Source organism: Balaenoptera musculus, chromosome 7 (genome assembly GCF_009873245.2).
Source record: "Balaenoptera musculus isolate JJ_BM4_2016_0621 chromosome 7, mBalMus1.pri.v3, whole genome shotgun sequence".
NCBI classification, from domain to species: Eukaryota; Metazoa; Chordata; class Mammalia; order Artiodactyla; family Balaenopteridae; genus Balaenoptera; species Balaenoptera musculus.
In genome coordinates, this window is record NC_045791.1 from 77442002 (window position 1) to 77464306 (window position 22305).

Here is a 22305-nt window from a genome sequence, read left to right on the forward strand (position 1 = left end):
CAGGTGGCCCTTTGTCCTTTGCATTCCCTCCTTCACTCACGTGGTGAGGCCCTGGAGAACCCCTATAAACTTTAGGAGCAAAAGCAGAGTCCACTCACCTCCTCCCCAGTCAAAAGCATGGACTGCCTTGCTCCATCCACGTGCCCATTCTGGCACTCAGGCTGCAAGTGTCAGCTTCACCAGGTCCTAAAACAGTGGAAGTAAGACCACTCTTCCGCTGGGGTTCTGACGCTGGGTCTGTGGTTCCAGGGCTCCAGGACAGGTTTTAGGGGCTTGATAAACCTCTTGAAGTGGCTCGCAAAATTATATACACGTTTTTTGCAGAAAATATCCATAACTCTCATCAGATTTTCAGAAGGGCCCTTGGGCCAAAAATGTCCAAAAATTCACTGCCCTAAGATAGCTTTTTAAAATTATTGCAGTGACATGGATCAGGTTGCCTCTTAGCTAGGTAGGAGAAGCATGGATAGACTTAAAGTCTTATGTATTATTTTTAGTTGATAGGTTGCCACTTTATGAAAAAGATTCTCAGATCCTTCACTTGGGGGAACCCCATGAAGGGGTTCCAATGAGACATTAATGAAAATGCACCATGAATTGCCAAGCACTACACAAAGTTTTATCATACTTACCCTGCCTTCGACTTTTCTCACCTTTATCTCTACATCCTCCATTGTTCCACCATTTATATTCTTTTCTGCAATCAAAATAACATATTTTGTGCTTGTGCATAGAATGACTAGAAAAATTGAAAATCAATATATAACATATATTATGGTGATGCACATAATCATATAGAATTTTTAATATATACATACACATATAAACATAATATATACATAAACATATAAACATAATATATACATAACGTAAACATAATATATATGTACATATATACACATATATACCCTTTTATAATTTTTGTAGCTTTCTTAACTTTTTTCTCTGTTTCTTGGTTTCCATTTCTTTCTACTGTCCATATTAATATTAATGTTTTGTACTACTAGAATGTATTCTCTAGTGTCATCTGATCCTGAATAAGGCAACGCTTTTATTTGTGCGATACTGTGATTTATAAGAAATATATATATTTGGTCATTCCGATGACCAAAACATTTCTCATATATATTTGGTCTTCATCCACAGTTCCTGACTCACAGCTCCCAAAACCCTTGGAATTTTATCCCACCCCAGGGTGGGGGCTGGTTGCCAGGAGAACCAACCAAGTGATTAGAAGGTTGGAACTTTCTGTTCCACCCCCTGATTTCCTGGGAGGGGAGAGGACTTGAGGTTGAATCAATTGCCATTGGTCATGATTTAGTCAATCATGACTATGTACTAAAGCCTTCATAAAAACCCAAAGGACAGCTTTTTGGCCCTTTGTCAGAGAGCTTCCATGTGCCACCATCCAGGCCCTGCACCCCACAAAGACAGAAGCTCCTTTCTTTAGGACCTTGTCCTATGCATCTCTTCATCTGGCTGTTGATTCATATCCTTTAATATCCTTTTATAATAAGTTGGTAATCTACCGAGTAAATGGGTTTCCCTGAGTTCTGTGAGCCATTCTAGCAAATTAATCAGACCTAAGGAGGGGGTCATGGGAACTCTGATTTACAGTCAATCAGCCAGAAGTACCGGTAACCTGGACCTGCGGTTGGTATCCTGAGTTGGAGGGGGTCATTGGCACCTCCAGTCTGTAGTTCGTTGATCAACCTGAGCTTGTGACTGGCACCTGAAGCGGAGGGAAGTCTTGTGGGACTGAACCCTTTACCTGTGGAATCTGATTCTGTCTCCAGGTAGATAGTATTAGAATTGAGTTGAATTCTCAGACGCCCGTTGCTGGCCTCAGAGAATTGTTTGCTGCTGTGGGGAAGCCTCCACACACACAGGTTAGAATTGGGTCCAAGAACCCTTTGCAATTTATTTGTTTTTGTCCAAAACAATCCCTCAGAAGAGAGGGAGGGAATTGTCCAATATTTGAGCCCTGACAGTTCTTCCATATCACAGAACACTTTCTCAAATATTTTGCTGAACGCTGTAGTTTAAGCAACTGATCTACTTTTATGTACATGGTACACGTAGTTTGGAGATCTCCTTTTATTCAAGAGTATAAAGAAGGTTTTCAGCAAGAGTGAATGAGTGACATATTTTCTAAGTTCCTACATGTCCTCACATTGAATTAAGAGTTTGGTTGTGGGAATAGAATGCTAGACAATTATTCCTTTTTTTCTTATAATTTTGAAGGCATTGCTTCATTGTCATCTAGCACACAGTGCTGATGGTGGAAATCCTGTTGTTTGTCTCTCACTCCTTTGTAGGTAACAGAGTAGTCATGGGTCCCACCCACCAAGTATTTCCGGTGTTTGTCCTGTGGTAAGGTTGCCCTTCTTGGCCTCCTTGAATTTGAATGGGATCATGTGACTAATTCTGGCCACTGAGTTGTGAGTGGAGAGATGTGTGTCAGTCCCAAGCCAGAGCATTTATTTTGAGAACCTCTGGAACTTGCCCTCCCCCCGACCCCTGGTCATGGCAAATGACAGTGTTCATGTAGAGGAACCATCAGCCTAGGTCCCAGAGTGAAGATGGTGATGACCCAGGAGCACAGCCTCTTCATATCTGTTGTATATTCCGGAGATGCTCAACGTCTCTTGTGCTTCTTTCTCAGCTCCCCAAACCCTCATTACAAAGCTTTGGGCACAAATCACAGGCTTCCTCGGGAGTGTAATATTCTAGCTTTAGCTTAAGGACAAAAGTTTTCATTGCCAGCCACTTGACAGTGGGAGTGGGATAGGGATGTTCTGTAAAGGATTAACCTGGCAACTGGCCCACGCTGCCCTTTGAATTTAGTGATTTTGAACTTGGTGATTTCTGGGATTCCTGAGGATGTCCCTTGCTTACTTCTGGTATCTTGGGCTGTGGTTTCCTCTGCTCTTTCTCTGTTTATTCTGATCACATATGTTTTCAGTATTCTAGGAATTCTTCAACATTTTTGACGGACAGATGGTTTCCAGCATTGTTCTGCTTTTATTAAAAAACAAAACAAAACAAAACAAAAACCCTGTACTGTCATTTCAAAGGGACCTTTGGAGGAAAGGGGAAGTAGATGTCTGTGCTCAGTCTGCCATTTACAATTGGAAGGTAAATGTCCACTTTTTTAAACAAGGCTTTTTCTTAAGAAAAAAATCACACTGACTCTGAGTTGCCTAAGTAAAAGGGCAATATCTGAGAGCCTTAAGAATATAAACCATCTCCTTCTGGGACCTTAATAAACAATGGTACTTAAATTTTAGAAGCACAACTTAGAAGGACATGGAAAGGTTAAAGAGGCCTAAAAGGATGTAATAAAGATAATTCAAGGCTTGGGTAATAGGGTATTAGAGGAGAAGTAAATGGAATTAGGACGATTTATTTTACCCAAATAAAATTTCAGTGTCCTAATATAGCAATGCATAAAGTGCTAAGGCACAGATCAAATTTTCTGTATCTCTACTAAGGCCAAAGTAAGTAGAAACTGACTTTAACAACACAAAAAGAGCTTTAGGTGAAAAATACAAAAAGAGCTTTCTCCATATAGCAGGAGCAGTGGAAGACCTAAGGAAGGTACAGGAACCAGTTCTCCAATCCTTAGAAAACATTTGCGAGGTATGGTTCATTTTGCAGATCTGTCTGAAGATAGGAGCCTGCATTAGACTCTGTCCCTATGGCACCATGGTTGTCTGTGAGATGAAATTGTGGTGAGTCTTTGGCATATGGAAATAGATCATGGGACTGTCGATAAAAGCTGTAAGCAAGCATGTCTTTCATCATCCTTGTGACATGATGTAATTCATGAGAAGCTCGAAATAGTATTGTGTTGTGTTGGAGTATTTTTGCCAACTGTTAAAAAGCTCATATTTAACTTTTCCATTATGAACTTGAGCCTTCTTTGGAAGTTGTCTTTTTCCCATAAAGTCTTCCCAGATAATGTTTTCCCAGCAACATTTGACCGGACAGCCTGACACACACCCTTGCTAGTTATAAACCCTAAGCTGCTTATTGTTCTTTATTTAATTACCTCTAGTGGTACAGTTTTTTCCCCCCTTATTCATTATTTTGATAGACTTGCCAACACAGAAAAGCAGAAGAAGAAAAAAATGGTTTTTAGTAAGGACTATTTACTTTACCCAGATAAGATTTCAGATTGTCCTAATATAGTAAGGTTTCAAGTGCATAAAGTGCTAATGTGCAGATTAGATTTTCTGTATCTCCACTATGACCAAAAGAAGTAGAAACTGACTTTGCAAGAAAAAAAAAAAAAAGATGGAGGTAAAAAAATCAAAAAGACTTTCTGAATGTTAGGGTTTTTAAAGTCGGCAATGAAATATCCAAGAAAGAGACAGAAACTAGTTCTCCAATTCTTAAAAAAGTTGTGAGGGATGGTCTAGTCATAAAACCTGTCAGTATTTCAACGATAGAGATTTTTTTCAAATTTCTATGTGTCAGGGAGTCCTGGTTCTGTCTTTGTAATCCTGGGAATGTCATGAGGGTCTTGCAAATCAGAAGTAAATCCCAGAGTTAACTCGCTGATTTAGAGGGGTTCAAAGTTTGCTTGGGGGGTTGCAGATCTGCCTTCTTTGGCTAGGTATAGGAGAGCACTTCAGTTTTATCCAAGTGCCCACAACTTGGGTTTATCCAGAGGCATAGAAACCAAAAGGTCACAAGACTTCATTCATTCACTCATTCATTTATTCTCCTATACAGTTAAGCATTAATCAAATGGATAACACTGAGTTGGAGTTGAGAGAGAGCAAAAGAATGCAAGATACAGATATTCACGGTTGTCACAAGGGCACAGTAGTGACACCAAGATACCAGAAGACACAAAGAACAAAGGTCATTTAATGCCAGTGAAAGACATGAGAGTTTCACTATCTTAAGACAGCCACTGACTGCCAATGAAACCAGTTGATAAAGTAAGGATCCTTTGGGGTCCTTCAAAAAGCTCTCTTTGCCATTTTCAAGAAGATTTAACCGCTAGCCCCATGCCACTGTTCTGGAGTCTGGCTCTAGGACTGTCAGACCACTAGGTGCAAGTAACTGATAAGCAATTTAGCACCTTGCCAAACAGGGTCTGCTGTGTGGGTTACCAGTATCAGCCTGCTTTAGGGACTTGTTAGAAATGCAGAATCCTGGGCCTTTTCCCAAACCTACTGAGTCAGGTAGTTTAACAAGATCCTCAGGCGATTCATTTGCACAAGGCAGTTTGAGAAGCATTGCCCCAATACATTTCTAAATACCTACAGGGAAAATGAGTGAACTTAAGATAGATTACCTGGGGTCAGTTCCCTAGCTGACCTCCACTCCCACCCCAGCAGGACTAGCCTCTCAAGTCTGCTGGATGTTCCTTGTACTTGAGGAGTGTACAATCTTTTTTTTTTTTCTTTTTTTCTTAAATAGCCCTTTCTTCTCCAGGATGAACTGCTCTCATCCCTTGATCATTCAGAAAATATTCACCAAGTTCCTACTAAGTGTCAGGCCCTGTGATGAGTCCTGGGTGAACAAGAGTGGACACGAAAAGCACAGTCTTTGCTCTCAGAGATGAGCTTATATTTTAGTCGCAAAGACAGACATTAAAGAAGTAGATGGCTAGGCAGTGAGATTTAGCAATTACTATAATCTCTATTTTTCAGATGAAGAAACTGAGACTTGGCCTAAGTAAATTGTTCCAGGTCATACATATCTTTGTGGGGTAGATGGACGGATATTTTATTGTACAATCTTGTGAAGGAGAAAAGACCTGCCAAAAATAACCCAGTGACAAGGTTACTGATTAAGAAACAAACATATGATTAAGTGTTAACATGAGAAACATAGAAAATAGCACACTGGAAGTTCAAAGAAAAGTATAAGCTTATAGGTATAAGCTGACACAGGTGAGAAAGTTCTTTCTGAATAATTGGAACTCAATTCAGGCTCTAAAGCAGTGGTTCTAACTTGAGCATACGCTAGAATCATCTGGAGGGATGGTTGATCCCTCCTCTGGAGTTTTTTATTCAGTAAATCTAGGATGGGTCCTGATAATTTGCATTTATGACAAGTTCTTCCTCCCATTTCTACCTGCTGTACTGCCACTGCCCATCCCGGGACCATTCTGAGAACCTCTGTTTTAAAGCGGTAGTTTTCAAATAGGGGTAGGGGAAGTTAACACTGTCCCCCAGGGGGACATTTGGCAGTGTCTTCAAACAGTTTTAGTTGTTAAACTGGGTGCTTCTTCTGGTATCCAGTCAGCAGAGGCCAGGGATGCTGATAAACATCCCCCAATGCAAAGGACTGCCTCCACAACAAAGAATTATCTGGCCCCAAATGTCAATGGTGCTGAGATTGAGAAATCTTGCTCTACAGCTCACCCCTGGCTGTCCATTAGAAACACCTGGGAAGACTTTAACTATCCTGATGCCCAGGCTGTACCCCAGATCCATGAAATCAAAATCTCTGGGACTGGGACCTAGGTGACAGTATTCTTAAAGCTCTTCGGCTGATTCTAATGCACAGCCAAGGTGGAAGAGAACTCTTCTAAAGGATGGAAAATATGTCAACAGTTGAAAAGTGTGTTGGTTAATATGTTTGCTCCCAGACTTACTTCCCATTTTTCTTTATCTTACGCAGGTCCCCAGGAAGCTGTCCAGGAACGATGTTACCCAGGCCCCCTTGCCCTCTGGCTCCTGGGTGTATTCAGCCAACAAGAGGTACCACCTGGACACTGGAGGTGGGACGAGAGAGCTAGTGGGTTATTTGTTTACCCCCCTCCCTCCGTGTGTTGTCACAGTTCTGACAGTAGTTCTGTTCTGCTGTGGCCTCACTCTTTTGGGGTGGCTGCCTTTCCATGGTGTTAGCTCTCAACCTGGTTCTGGCCACCCCTCATCCTCCCTTGTCCCTTCAGGCCTGGGGTAGCAAAGCTTGCTGACGTTGCCAGTTAATGCCGGGGCGCTTCAATATTCATTATCGGTTCCCTCAACTCTGCACACATCTCTGTAGATAATCCCGTCATTAAAAATTCACTTCAAAATTCCAGGTGAGCGTGCTGTTTCCTGCCAGACGGGGCCGGCTTCACAAGCATACAACCCAGGCAGTCACGTCTGACCCCGTGCTCAGGAAGGCCCCATACCTGGCTTCATGCACTGCTGCATTCTGTCTTGGAATTCCTAATACTTTTGAAGAAGAGGCTCTGCATTTTCTTTTTTTTACTGGGCCTGATGAATTATATATTGATCCTGCTGCCAAGACTCTGGCTGATATACAGTTATTCTTGAGAGGAAGGAAATGACATGAGCAAGACCTGGAGTTAAAAGGGCACTTGCTGTATTTGGGGAACAATAAGATGCGGCCATTTCCAACTTGGCAGGAAAGGATAATCCATCATCACATCTAGAGCAGTCTCCTGGCGATCTGGAAGAAGTCGATGGACTGAGTCTACCGCAAGATAGCATCTCCTGCTGTAGCGTGTGCCCAGTGGGTCTGAGCTTAGGTTGTGGTGAGAGTTTAAGAGTAACTGGTCTTCCACACTCCAGTTCTTGATATGCCTAGAACCTCTTCTGACAGTCACACTCTAGATATGAATGTGTGCACTTTCCAAGAAAAAATATGTTCACATGCATTTAGCTCATTTTATTTTCACAATATGCCATTTAGCACAGTAGTTCTGGAGTAACAAATTTTAACAAACATTTTTAATTGAAATAGACATAGAGAAAAGTACTTAAATCATAAAGCGGTGGCTCAATTAATTTTCACAAAGTGAACACATCTGGTTCTCTGATAAAGAAAGAGCATTATCAGCTGTCCTGAAAGCCCCCTGTGCCAATCTCCTCTCCAAAGGTAACAAGTGACACCACAGGGAAGTGTTGCCTACTTTATGGAAAAAGAATCATACAGTATGAGTTACTTTGGGTTTTGCTTCTTTTACTCAATATTGTTATGTTGACTTACATTGTATGCATCAGTGGTTTCTTTATTCTCTTTGCTGCACAGTAATCCACCGTAAAAATATTTCAGTGTATTTACCCATTCTAGTATTTATGGACATTTGGGTTCTCAGGTTTTTGTACTATGAATAATGTTGCCATGAACTTTCTTGTCATGTCTTTTGGTGCACATGTATGCATTTCTTTGGAGTATGTATTTAGGAGTGCAACTGCTATATTGATATGAGATCTTTCAGCTTTGGTAGACATTGCCAAACAACTTTCCAAAGTGGTTGTATCAGTTTATGTTGCTACCACCAGCAGATGAAACTTCTAGTTGTTTCACATCTTCAGCAAAACTCAATGTCATCCTTTTTCATTTTAACCATTCTGATGGGTTCATAGTGATTTCTCATTGTGACTTTAATTTAATCTTGTGAATTTGCATTCATTCCCCTGATAACTAATGTGGTCAAGCACCTTTTCATATATTAATTGTCCATTTGAGTATCTTCTTTTGTGCAATGCCTGTTGAAGTTCGTACCTATTTTATTAGGTTGATAACTTTTTCCACTTGATTCGTTTTTATATTCTGCATGCAAGTTGTTTGTTGTTTTTATGAATGTAAATATCTTGCCCCCATCTGTGGCCTTTCTCACTCTTTTCATGGTATCTCTTGACAAAAGGAATTCTTAATTTTAGTGTAGTTCAATTTAGGATATTTTCCTTTATGGTTAGTGCTTTTTTGTGTCCTATTTCAGAAACCTTTGTCCCAAATCCATGAAGATGTCTTCTATTCTCCTACATTGCCTTCTAGAAGATATATTGTTTTACCTTTCATATTTAGATGAATAACCAAAACATATAATTCTGTGAATGGTGAAAGGTCGATGTCTAGGTTTATTTCTTTCCACATGAATAAACAAATGAGCTATGATCTTTTATTTAAAAAACCATCCTTTTCCTATTGTTCTCTAGTGCCACTTTTATAAATCCAGTGTCCAAACATGACTGGTTTTAGTATTATGGTAATTTTGGGCTCATAGATAAGTTGTATAGAATTACTATTAGTTATTTCTTAAAAGTTTGGTAGAATTCACTAGTATTCTGGACCTGAAGTTTGGAGATCCCCACCCCCTGCCCACCGCCCGCCTTTAGGAAGTTTTCTAACTACACTTTTGATTTCTTTAATAGATATAGTATTGTTCAGGTTATCTCTGTCTTCTTGAGTGAGCTCTGGTAATTTGTGCCTTTCAAGAATTTGTCTATTTCATGTAACTTGTATTTACTGGCAACTCTTAGTTTTGTTAATCTTTTCCATTGTTTTCCTATTGTCTATTTTATTTATTTGTATTCTAATCTTTATTATTTCCTTCCTTCTACTAAGTTTGGGCTTAGTTTGTTCTTCTTTTTCTAGTTCCTTGAGGTGTAATGTTAGGTTGTCTGTTTGAGATCTCTCTTTTTTCTTGAGGTATGCATTTATTGCTAAAAACTTCCCTCCTAAAGGGAAGTTTGTTGCATCCTATAATTTTGGAATGTTGTTTCCATTTTCATTTGTCTCAAGATATTTTTTAAATTTCCTTTATGATTTCTTCTTTGATCCATTGGCTGTTAAGGAGAGTGTTGTTTAATTTCCATGTTTTTGTGAATTTTCCAGCTTTCCTCTTGTTATAGTTTCTAGTTTCATACCATTGTGGTTGGAAAAAAATACTCGATATAATTTCTATCTTTTGAGTTTGTTGAGACTTGTTTTGTGGTCTTACATATAATCTATCCTACAAAATATTTCATGTGCCCTTGAGAAGAACATGTATTCAGCTGTTGTTGGTTGGTCAACAGTGTTGTTCAAATGTGCTATTTCCTTATTGAGTCTCTGTCTGGATGGTCTATCCATTGTTGAGAGTGGAGAATTAAAGTCCTCAACGATTATTATATTGCCATTTATTTCTCCTTTTAGTTCTGTTAGTATTTGCTTTATGTATTTAGGTGCTCCAATGTCAGATGCATAAATATTTGCAATTGTTGTATCTTCTTAATGAATATACCTCTTTAACATTGTTTAATAACCTTCTTTGTCTCTTTGACCATTTTTAACTTAAACACTATTTTGTCTGATATAAGTACTATAGTTACCCTGCTCTCTTTTGGCTACTATTTGCTTAAAATAGCTTTTTTCATCCCTTCACTCTCAGTCTACATGTGTCCTTAAAGCTAAAGTGAGTCTTTTGTAAACAGCATATAGATGGGTTTTGTTTTTTCTCCACTCAGCCATTTTATGTCTTTTGATTGGAGAATTTAATCCATTTAATCCAAGTAATTATTGAAAAGTAAGGACTTACTATTGCCATTTTGTTAATTGTTTTCTGATTGTTTTGTAGACTCTCTGTTTCTTGCTTCCTCTCTTATTGTCTTCCTTTGTGATTTGATGACTTTTTGTGGTGGCATGCTTTGACTGCTTTACTTTTGTGTATTTACTACAGTTGTTTCCTTTGTGATTACAATAAGGTTTACATAAAATATCGTATATTTATAACATCTTATTTTAAGCTGATAACCACTGGCCCCTGGTAACTACTATTCTACTTTCTGTCTCAATAAATTTGACTACTCTGGGTATCTCATATAAGTGGAATCATACAGTATTTGTCCTTTTGTGTCTGGTTTATCTCACCAGCACATCTTCAAGGTTTATCTATGTTGTTGCATGTGTCAGAATTTAATTCCTTTTAAAGGCTGAATAATATTCTATTGCACGTGTATATTGTATTTTGTTTATCCTTTCATCTGTCTATGAAAGGCATTTGGGTTGTTTCTACCTTTTAGCTATTGTGAATGACGCTACTACACACATTGGTGTAAAAATATCTGTTCACGTCCCCGCTTTCAATATTCTGTGTATATACCTAGAAGTGGAATTGATGGATCATATGGTAATTCTATATTTTTTTCTGAAAAATCAAACATACTATTTTCCACAGAAGATGCACCATTTCACATTCCCACAAGCGATGCACAAGGGTTCCAATTTCTCCACATCCTAGCCAACACTTGTTGGTTTTGGGTTGTTCGTTTGTTTGTTTATTATAATAGCCATCCTAATGGGTGTGAAGTGGTGTCTCACTTTGGTTTTGATTTGCATTTCCCTAATGATTAGTGACGTTGAGCATGTTTTCACATGCTAATTGGCCATTTATATTTCTTCTTTGGAGAAATGTCTATTTAAGTCCTTTGCCTATTTCTGAATTGAGTTGTTTACTTTTTTTGTTGTCTAGAGGAAATTTATTTTTTACAAGACATACAGATAAATATTGACAGGATATAATATTTCCTGGTACAATATTGCCCCAAAATGTTTTTGAAATAATTAGCAGTATATATGTATCACAAAGAACTTTTATCTAGAATATATAAGAACTCCTACGACTCAAAAAGACAAACAGCCCAATTTGAAAAGGGTAATAGATTTAAACAGACACTTCACAAAAGAATATATACAAATGGCCTATATGCACATGAAAAGATGCTCAACATCACTAGGCATCAGGGAAATGCAAATTAAAATCACAAGATACCATTACACACCACTAGAATGGCTAACATTAAAAAATCATAATAATACTAAAAGTTAGTGAGGATGTGAAGCAACTAGAACTCATATATACTTTTAATGGGAGTATAAAATGGTGCAACTAATTTGGAAAAACATTTTGGCAGTTCCTTAAAAAGTAGAACATATATTTATCATACACCCCGTCAATTTCACACCTAGGTAGTTACCCAAGAGAAATGAAACATATGTCCATACACAGATCTGTGCATAAATGTTCATAGCAGCTTTAATCATAATAGCCAAAAGGTAGAAACAACCGAAATGCACATGGACAAATTGTGATATGGTTATAAAGTGGAACATATTCAGCAGTAAAGGGAGCAAACTACATGTTGCTAATACAAGCAACATGAATGAATCTCAAAAATATGATGCTGTGTGAAAGAAGCAGACACAAAAGAGTTCATATTATACAATTGAATTTATATCAAATTCTAGAACAGGCAAAACTAATCTATTATGGTATAAAGTCAATCTGCGGTTGCCAAGGACCTTTAAGGGAGGGAATGGATGGTAAAGAGAAACAAAGGAAATTTTGGGGGTGATATGAATATTCTATATCTTGACTAGAGATGGTGGTTCCACAGATGTATATATTTGTCAAAACTCATCTAAATGTATATTTAAATTGGTACATTTCATGATATGTAAATGATACCTCAGTAAAGTCTTTTTGCAATGTAATTTCTCTTAGTAACTAAGAAACTATGACAATAATCTAAGTTTTCAAACCACCATGATATACTTAGGTCTGACCTTAGTATGACAAATTAACACCTTACAGTGAGGAAGGCGTTTTAGTACCTAGCTTCCTTTGTTCATAAACTGAAATAATTTCCCACAATACCATTAGCAAAATAATTAATTTGCTCTTTCTCTTTCAGATTTTCTGAATATGCCACTACATTTCAAACAGAAAGACTGAAGAATAGAATAATATAAATTTTAAATGTTTGGGTTACCAGACATCAAAATTTATCTTATAACATTACTTACAATATTCCCTAAGTAAATGGAATAAAGAATTTCAAAATTACTTCCTTTATATTTCAAATATACTCTGTTATGTTGAATGGGCCTTTAAACATAAAACCAAGCAAATGGGAAGTTCCAAGGATGTCAGTCATTCTGTATCTGCTACTGAGTTGTTATACAAAATTGCCTACAACATTTTTCATTTCAAAGCTAATGAAATTGTATACATTCTATTTGCAGTTTTGCATGGGTAAAATATATAAGCCCAATGAGGAGTTTTTTTTAATTATAAAGAATTCATGGAAAAATAATTATTAAAAATAACATATGACATTTCAATACTACAGAAGAAAAAGGACAACCCAACAGTAAAAATGTATTTCTGTTTTCTAACGGTTAGCCTCAAAAGATAAGGAAGATATTGTTACCTTCTTATGAAAATAAATCTTATCATTGCCTTGGACATATCCTGAGTAGAATGCTGTATCTGATGGTATCAACTTCTAGGGTCTGAGATTTTAACACCAAGAAAATGTTCTTGTTTCCTTGTATTTTCATGACAAAATAACATTCTTGCTAAATGGATTAGATTAAAAGAAGCGGGGGAGAAGTAAAGAGAGGGGAGAAAAACCTTACCCAGAATGTCAGGTTTCAGGAGTATGTCCAAGTGACCTGAATCCGTACATTTATCTGCCAAGATGTGACTTCCACAGTTTCTGCAGAGAGCTGTAAAGTAATTACACAAATTGCACTGAGTCATTTTACTGAGATAAATTCAACCCCTAAAACTAAGAAGGACTGCCAATTTGATCAGAAATCTGTGATTTTTAAGATTTTTTAATTTTTCTCTTCTTCAAGTTATACTATGGGATCTGTTGACAAACCAACTCTTCTATCCATCCGGAGGAATGTTATCTCTAAGTCTTTTGAATTATCTGGTTTTGAATTATATATAATCAGGAAACTCTGGGCTTGTCTTCCCTCAAAGCTCTTCCACTGCAATAGCATGATTTACTGGAAAGTTATTTACCATATTCCACATCTTCAAAGACCAGATCCCCTTTATTTCTCTACCACAAAGTGCTCCTTAGAAATTTTCATTACAGCAATATGAATTAATGCCAGTTGTTACCCCAGGAGAGATCAAACTGAAACCTCCACAGAAGTCCAATTAACAGGAATCTCACAGGAAGCAATAGATACTGTGATGTGCTCTTCAGTGACTAATGGACTATGCTCTCTGTTAAAAAAGGGAAAAAAAGGTAGCAAAATTGAGCAAGCCCCCAGGGCATAAAACAAACTGCAAAAATAAATACAAGGAGAATAAATAACAAACTTTAGAATATATAATCAATAAGGGTAGGTGAATATGGCGGCATTTTGAGATAAAACTGCATTTTCAACTATTTTTAAAATGTTTCCCATTTGGTAGAACCCCAAATGGGCTTTGCCAAGCACTTTTTCTTCTTCATTTTTAAGTACGTATGTATTTCAAGGAAAATTTAATCCATATGTTCCTCCCTCATTTACACAATTTATCAAAATGTTGCTTTGAATGAGCCATTTAATGTCTAAGAAAACCGAAGAACACTGCTTTTTTTCCCCCAACAAGTTTCTAGGGTTTTTTTCTTCCTGAATTAGATATGTGTTTGGGGCTACATAGAAAGCTAATTGAAAAATATTCAATTCTGTTTTAAAATTCAGAATCAAACAAAGTCTGATAAAATTCAAAATAGAAAAGCAACATTCCCCTACAGTACTAGATTTTCAAGTTTCTAAAGCCTTTTATTCACATGATTCCTATCAATCAAAGAATGTTAGAATTAAAAGATACCTTAGAAATGTTGTTTCTTCTCTCACTTTAAAAACTAGGAAACTGAGTCCCAGAGAAGTTGAAGAATCTGCCAAAATCACAAAACTAATTAGTGGCAGAGCCAAGACATGTGTCTTCCCATTAGTGACTTCTTTGGTTTTTCTGGTTTTAATTAGGATTTTATTTATAACATATAGAAGTGTCGGCATAATACTAGATTATAAAAAACAGTGGAGTTTATTTCTGCATGAAATGTGCCTGCCTGCTTCCAACAGACCAACCCCTGGGCAACAGTTAGGCGAGGAATCAAAAGTTCAACTGCCAGTATTGCCATAGTAAATTGTATCTATCCTTTACCATCCCCACAAGGGTAAGTGACAGACCTGTTTAAAATAAAGTCCAGGTACACTCTCAACTCTTACCAGTAAGATGCTACAGGAAAACAAGCTGATTACGCTTTAACTCATAAGGATATTTCTTTGTCTCCTTATTCTCCTATTCCTTCCTCCTCCTCCCCCAAGGGGATCAATCATTCTGGACTACACAGAAATCTGGTGATGGGCATACCATGAAGTCTGGAGGGTCTCAGTGGAGACATCAGTCCACGAGATAGGATTAGGGTACTTTTTTTTTTTTTTACTCATAGAAGTCTCTTTATTGATAGCTCTCTTGGATGTAAACCCACTTCCCATATCATATTACACCCAGGTCAGTTCTACAAGCTTTTTTTTTTTTTTTTACCCCAGTTTCTTTAGACAAGGAAAAAGCACAGATGAATAAAAAAACTGCGATCCCCAGGGAAATAAGAGAACAGAAGATCATTGGGTCTTCCAGCTGTCATGTCAGGAGGCAGTCATAAGCTACAGACCACAAATCACAATCAAAGAACTTCGTAAGATTCTGTAACCTTGTAACTTATCAGTGTTCATGTTGTGTTACTCTCTGTTTGTTTTGTAGCAGTCATTCCCAGCAAAACACTATTTGTTTTAATGTGATGAGAGGGGGCATATACATCTGTGTGTATTTTGGGAGTAACAAAGAAAAACTGAGAGACCTTTTTTTAAAATTAATTTAATTAATTAGGTTTTGGCTACGTTGGGTCTTTGTTGATGTGCGCGGGCTTTCTCTAGTTGTGGCGAGCGGGGACTACTCTCGGTTGCGGTGCGCGGGCTTCTCATTTTGGTGGCTTCTCTTGTTGCGGAGCACCGGCTCTAGGTGTGCGGGCTTCAGTAGTTGTGGCTCACAGCCTCTAGAGCACAGGCTCAGTAGTTGTGGCACACAGGCTTAGTTGCTCCATGGCATGTGGGATCTTCCCGGACCAGGGCTCGAACCCGTGTCCCCTGCATTGGCAGGCGGATTCTTAACCACTGTGCCACCAGGGAAGTCCCTGAGAGACCTTTTTTGGAGGGAGAAAGTAAAATCATATAGTACAGAACAGCTCAACCACTTACTAATTGTTTACCCTTGGGAACATTACTTAACCTCTCTTTGTTTCAGTTTCCTGATCTATAAAATGGAAATAATAACAGGATCTACTTCATAAGGATTAGTGAAATAATACATGTAAAGCACTTAGGACAGTGTCTGCATATAACAAGACCTCAATAAAAATAATTGTGGTTGCACTATCATTTTTTTACACTGAACTAGGAAAACAGGCTGAATTCCTAGGACTTGGGACAAACAGAAAAAGAAAACACAGGAAGGTTATTTAGGGCTAATAAGGAGCTCTGAGTCTAAGCAATCAAAAAGCTGTTATAGATGACTGAACGGGGATTCTAAACCCAACTATATACTAAACGTGAAAAACAAGGACTCAATTGGTATCACTATAACAAGTGCTCATATCATTGGTACAGGTGACATTTGAAAGATTGTAACCCTACCTTCTTATATACTGACCTCCAGCTGTCAAAAACAACAGTGTATTCAAAGATTGGACAGCCATTGGAACCCAATGCAAAATACTTACAAGTCTCCCCAGATCTCTTGGTTTGAGAAATGGTTACTTTGGCAATGACCTTAGGCATAATAGCTTTGGGGCTTAATTGAGTTAGATTTCTGAGTTGCTTTTTCTTGGTGAAGTTTTTCTTTTTGATTGAATGTAATTTGATTGGTTATATCAGATGGCAAACAGATTGGAAAGCACACTGGCTTGAGAAGTGGGGTGATGTGATGGCAGTCTTGGTTTTGCCTTAAGTGTCATTCTGAAGACAACATTCTTTTTCTAGGGGGTTGTTGTCTAGGTAAAAACGGGGTTGGATTTGGTGATCATAAATGTCCCTACCACTCTAATATTTTGTGAACCCATAGTGGTATAATTATAAAACGGTGAGATTGATTTTCCTGGCCGTGATCACCCTATCATCAGAACTGATTTATATAGCACCTTTCTTTGAAAGTTCTAGGCATTCTATTCAGAACAACTGAGAAAATAGAGAGGAATGTGGTGAATACAATATGCTTTTGAGTCGGATCTGGGCTCAAATTTGGACTCTTTCACTCTATCAGTGGCTCAGTATTGAGCAAATTAATTTCTCTGAGTCTCACTTTGCTCAGTCATGAAATATGGCTCACATTACCTATTTCATAGGGTTGTCAAAAGATTAAATGAGAAAACATAAGTCATATGACTGCCTCCTAATAGGTGTTCAATAGAAGGGAAATATTATTATAGTAGCAGGAAAGGAAATAATGGATACAAGCATCTGAAAGAAAGTCTTGCAGCTAAGGGAGTGTCAGATGGCATAATAATGCTCCCCAAACCCAAAAGATTGTTGTCATTTTTTATCATGTGCTACAATATTATCAGTGGAGACCCCAGAGGAAGCAATGTGAGAATGTTTGTTGAATGAATTAATGAAGTCATTCCCCTCAGCCAGGATTCTTGGCCTTTGCTGAATACTTTCACAATTTGTAAGAGAATTATATCACACACTTGCCCATTGAATTCATAGTACTAGACATTTTGGGCCTAACTGACATAAATATATACTATATAGATGAGTAAGTGAAATGTTTCATATTTAAATGATAACAAATATTATTTGATAAAAAATATTATTATTTAAGTTAGCTCCTGATTGATAGGTCTGAAATGGCTAAAAAAAATTAATTTTTCATAAATAGGAGGGGGTACATGAGAATACGACCGAAGAGGCTAACTCTAGGCTATGCAGAACAATAGTGAACAAATGTCCTCTAATCAAAAGGGCTTTAGAGGGCTTCCCTGGTGGTGCAGTGGTTAAGAATCCACCTGCCAATGCAGGGGACACGGGTTCGAGCCCTGGTCCGCGAAGATCCCACATGCCGCGGAGCAACTAAGCCCGTGCGCCACAACTACTGAAGCGTTCGCGCCTAGAGCCGGTGCTCCGCAACAAGAGAAGCCACAGCAATGAGAAGTCTGCATACCGTAACGAAGAGTAGCCCCCGCTCTCCGCAACTAGAGAAAGCCCACGCACGGCAACGAAGATCCAACGCAGCCAAAAATAAATAAATTAATTTAAAAAAAAAACGAAAACTATTTTTTAAAGAAAGGGAGGGCGGGGCTTTAGAGATGGAACTTCCCCCCTTTGATAGAAGGAAATATTAACGATGCAAACTGGGTAGTATCTTCAGGCTTGGCCAAGGGCTATCGTGAAAGCAAGGATACACTTGGCCTGAAGAAATGGGGTCTGGCTGCTGAGATCTACCTTCAGAGATAAGAGGCAAGGCAGGACCACTGCAGTCAAGCTTTCAGTTGACAAAGTCAGGAACCAAGAGACCAGGGATTATTCTGTCAGCTCTGCGACTTCCCCATGGTTAATATTTTTGTTGCCCTAGTCAGTTTCTCATGATGATTACCAATAAAATCTCTAAAATAATCTTTAAAAATAATGTGCATTCTGGAGTAGTGATGGGAAATCGCTTTGCATTCTGCAGCCAGACTTGAATGTAGGGAAAAAATATCACAAAGGATGGAGGGAAGCAACTGCGGAAGAATATGGGAAGCTGGCTGAGTCCCAGAGGCCTCTGCAAGGAAGAAAGGAGAAGATCTGGGCCAGAGCAGGGATTCTGGGAATCCCAGATACAGTGTAGAATCAAGCAAGGAAACCGCTGTCTCTCAGTTTCAAACAATTCAAATTTTTTGTTTTTTTTCTCCAAGCTTACGATCTACTTCAAAATCTGTATTATAGTAGGTAATAATTATTGCTTATAACTTTTTTACAGTGCTTTCTGAAAATTTATTTTCTGGGTTTGGGAAATGCTGAAAAGTCCAGCTCACTAAGAAATAAATTCAACCTGTTTACGTAACCAAACTTCCTGAACGGTCAATATAGGAATTTATCTCCAAGTCAAGAATGAACAGAGCATTGTCTTACCAAATGTCATCATTTCCTGCCTTTGAGAAGGAACTAGAAAGACTTGTGTCAAACCAATTCAGAGCAGTTTAGGTAGGTCTTCAGCTGAAACCTGGGAATCAAAGCAGAAGAGAAGAAAAAGTGGTGTGAGGGGGAAGCTAATTTTCAAAGGTCTCCCTGTGCCCCATGGCCACTCCCTTCTCTTCTAGGACCTTTCCGCCTCTCTTCATTTCAGTTTTGAGTTAGGAATACTGGAACTGATCACTTTTCAGCCTCAATAAGTCCTTGCTAATTATTTTAACATTTCAGGTTCAGGAAACCCAAACCCAGTGTTCGTTAAGTGCTCCTTGCCTTGATTTGTATGCCCTCTTATATTTCAAGGGAAGTTGGGTCCATGTGTTTCTGATTCGTTTTTACTTAACTCATCAAGACATTGTTTCATGAAGGCCATTTGATGTCCAAAGATTCTTCTGAACCTTTTGTTCGTTAAACCATAAAGCCAGTGAAGTCATATGCGGCTTATGACAAAAGAACAGAATTAGGAGACCCAGGAACTAAAGAGTCTACCTTTGTCCCTGCCGTGGTTTCATACAATGATGAATCGCTTTTCTAGATATCTGTGTAATCTGGGTAGAGATAACAGTGTTTTATGCAAGGTTTAGAGAATTTTATAATAAAATAGAATTCTGGGGAGACTTTGTTAAGAGAAAGCTATGTTATAAACCCATACCAAAATAGCTCTAGAGTCGAAAGAATAAGGTTTTGCCTGGTTTTGAGGCTGTTATAGTAGTTTTCCTGGCCAAGTACCACAACTCAAAATTAAAATTTCAAATGGTGACTAGACAACACATAATGTTTCCACCAGAAAGCATAACCCTTACATGGATTTATACACTGGGAGAGTACTATATTTCCTACTGGCTTCCTTTTTGAGCTAACAATCTTACCCCAAATCTGATTAACAGTTTGCATAAAGATAAGGGGTAGATGTTTGCCATGGAGAGAACTTTCTGTTTTTGACTCCAAGGCAGAGATTCTCCTAATATTTTATTTTGGAGCACGGAATACTGAAGTCCAAATTCCTCTAAATGAAGTGGCAACAAATTTAGCAGGTATCAACAATGAAAAACAATTTTTTAAAATTTATTAGTTCTAGCTTTCCACTAAGTTCATTATCCTGCAGTCACTTGCTGTTCTCTGGGTTATCACCCTGATAGTTTGTCACACCTCCAGAGGGCATAATAGGATACAAAAATCAGTTCTGACTGGGGTCAACAGCAGAAATCAAGGGAGTTCTAATCAAAATGACGAGGAAGGTGAGAAAACATGTTCAGGCAAGCTAACAGCGTCTGCCTCTCTGGCTTTTTGCATTAGTAAGGCATCTAGAAGAGAAGAGAGTGGCCATGGGCTGATGGAGACCTTTGAAATTAGCTTTTTTACACCAACCATTTGTTTCCCAAGCTCACACACTTTGTATTTATTTATTTATTTACTTATTTATTTTTACTTGATCACTTGATCTCCAAGGTATGACCTGGTATCAGGCAAAGGGCCCAGTCAAATATGCATAATCACCACCCAGAACAGACTGGGACACACAGGCAGAGAGTCAGTAGACATGTAGCCCCTTTTCTCAGCATCCCATGAAGAGGGGTGGTTGGACGCATACAGCCAGAAACACCATGGATGTTCTGGAGGAGTGAGACCCAGCCCCTTTTCTGTTCTTTTCCTGCGGTTCTCATGAAAGCAGCTTGTGATAAAGAGGGGCGAGGCAGGAGGGCAAAACAACCTAAATTTTGTTACCGGGGGCTCAGGGGAAGTACATACCAGTGCTGGGTATAGCAGCTTCCTGGCACCAATATCCCTTGGAAACTTTATAGCAAGTTGAGACCAGTCACTGACTCTCCTGCTGAGGCGATAGATAGTAACTGATCCCAGCTGACTCCTGCCAGGCAATCTAGAGAGATTCTATGGACAAGCCTTTTTGTCTCTCCACAACTGGCAAGCTGTTGAGATCCATTTAGGAAAGTACCTACTACTTGCCCAGGGAGTGTGATAAGGAAATCAGGAAAGACACAGGATCTGTACTTAATCCATGACAAAAACAAAAACAAACAAAAAACAAACTTAAGGGCCAGCCTTCTAAGAGTTCACGGCCTAGCAAATGATGTCTGAAGACAAATAATGACCACACAGCATGGAAAACGATCTTGTAGAGGTTATGAGCAGCAGCAATGTCACAAATGAGGTAGTGATCAACTCTGGTGGCAGGAGGAAGGGCTCTTGGGAAACTTCCCCAGGAGTATATGCTCATGAAGGCGGCAGTCTGTGGGTACAGGTTGAGGGAAGGGCATTCCAGGCAGAGGGAAACACAATGCAATTATGCAGGAACCCTAATTATAACCAAGCCGAAGAAAGTTTGAAAGAAATAGACACCCCCTTGCTGCCCCATTTTACATATTCTGGAAGAGTCAAATCATAAGAAGCTAAAGTCTAACAAGTGTATAGCAGTTTCCCCAAATTCCACAAAAAACTAAGCAATGCCAGGTCCATTTCAAAAGTGAAAATTCCGTTAGAACCCTCTGAAGTCAGAAGCTGCCCTTCAGATGTCTGCTGTCCCCATCTCCTAGCTGGTCAATGTCCTTTTCCAGTTGGTCACTGAGTTGGGGCGATATTAGCTAAACTGCCCTGGCTAGTTGGCTTTTCTGTGTCTTTTGGCCAGGAGTTATTTCTGTCCCACAAAGAGTACCCAACAAACCAAGCACCTTACATATATTAAAAGGAATGTAGAACTCACTTCTGGTCAGGCCAAAGAACACAGCTCCTGTAACAAAACACAAAGCTCTGAAAATAAGAGATTCCTTCTTTTTAAGATTTATTGTATTTGTTTATAATTGTTCCTGCTTCAGAATCTCAGGGGCTTAACACTGGTGGGGTCACAGTGTCCTCTCCCAGATCCACACCCTCCAATGTTCTAGTTCACAGGAAAGGGGACATACTATCTTCTTTAAAGGCTTACATGGCTTTGCCCTAAAAAATTACATTCTGTCTGTATCAGGGATGCCAGGGCATGTTAATCACCTGCTAATCGACTTCCATTGTCACCTGGTAGCCCCTTTCCCTCTCTGTCTCCCTTTCTCCCCAGGCAGGCAGTGAACAAAGTGACATTCTTGGTAGCTCTGAAAGGCTTCGAGTTCTTTTTTTTTGTCTGCATTGGGTCTTCATTGCTGCGCGTGGGCTTTCTCTAGTTGCGGCGAGCAGGGGCTACTCTTCGTTGCGGTGCGTAGGCTTCTCATGGTGGCTTCTCTTGTTGCAGAGCACGGGCTCTAGGCACACGGGCTTCAGTAGTTGTGGCACAGGGGCTTAGTTGCTCCACGGCATGTGGGAACTCCTGGGACCAGGGATCGAACCCATGTCCCCTGAATTGGCAGGCAGATTCTTAATCACTGCACCACCAGGGAAGTCCCAGCTTCAAGTTCTGAACTTCTATATTTGTAACTCTCAAGCTGGCGTGACAGGGCCCTTGCTTTAGCTATTCAGGGATAAATACGAGAAATGGGAATAAAATTTAGAAGCACATAAATTTATTACATGCAAATCTTAGCATGTTTTGAAAAGCATGATGCA

General features: G+C 38.9%; 1 long non-coding RNA gene across 1 annotated transcript; it reads right to left on the minus strand.

Moving 5' to 3' along the window:
• Positions 1 to 635: 635 nt before the first annotated feature.
• Positions 636 to 21500, minus strand: LOC118898036. The gene is made up of 6 exons (XR_005020588.1): positions 21476 to 21500; positions 18700 to 18790; positions 14360 to 14426; positions 13658 to 13765; positions 13162 to 13251; positions 636 to 697 (listed from the first exon to the last, which is right to left on the minus strand). It is a non-coding gene; the product is annotated as an uncharacterized LOC118898036 (long non-coding RNA).
• Between the last annotated feature and the right edge of the window lie 805 nt (positions 21501 to 22305).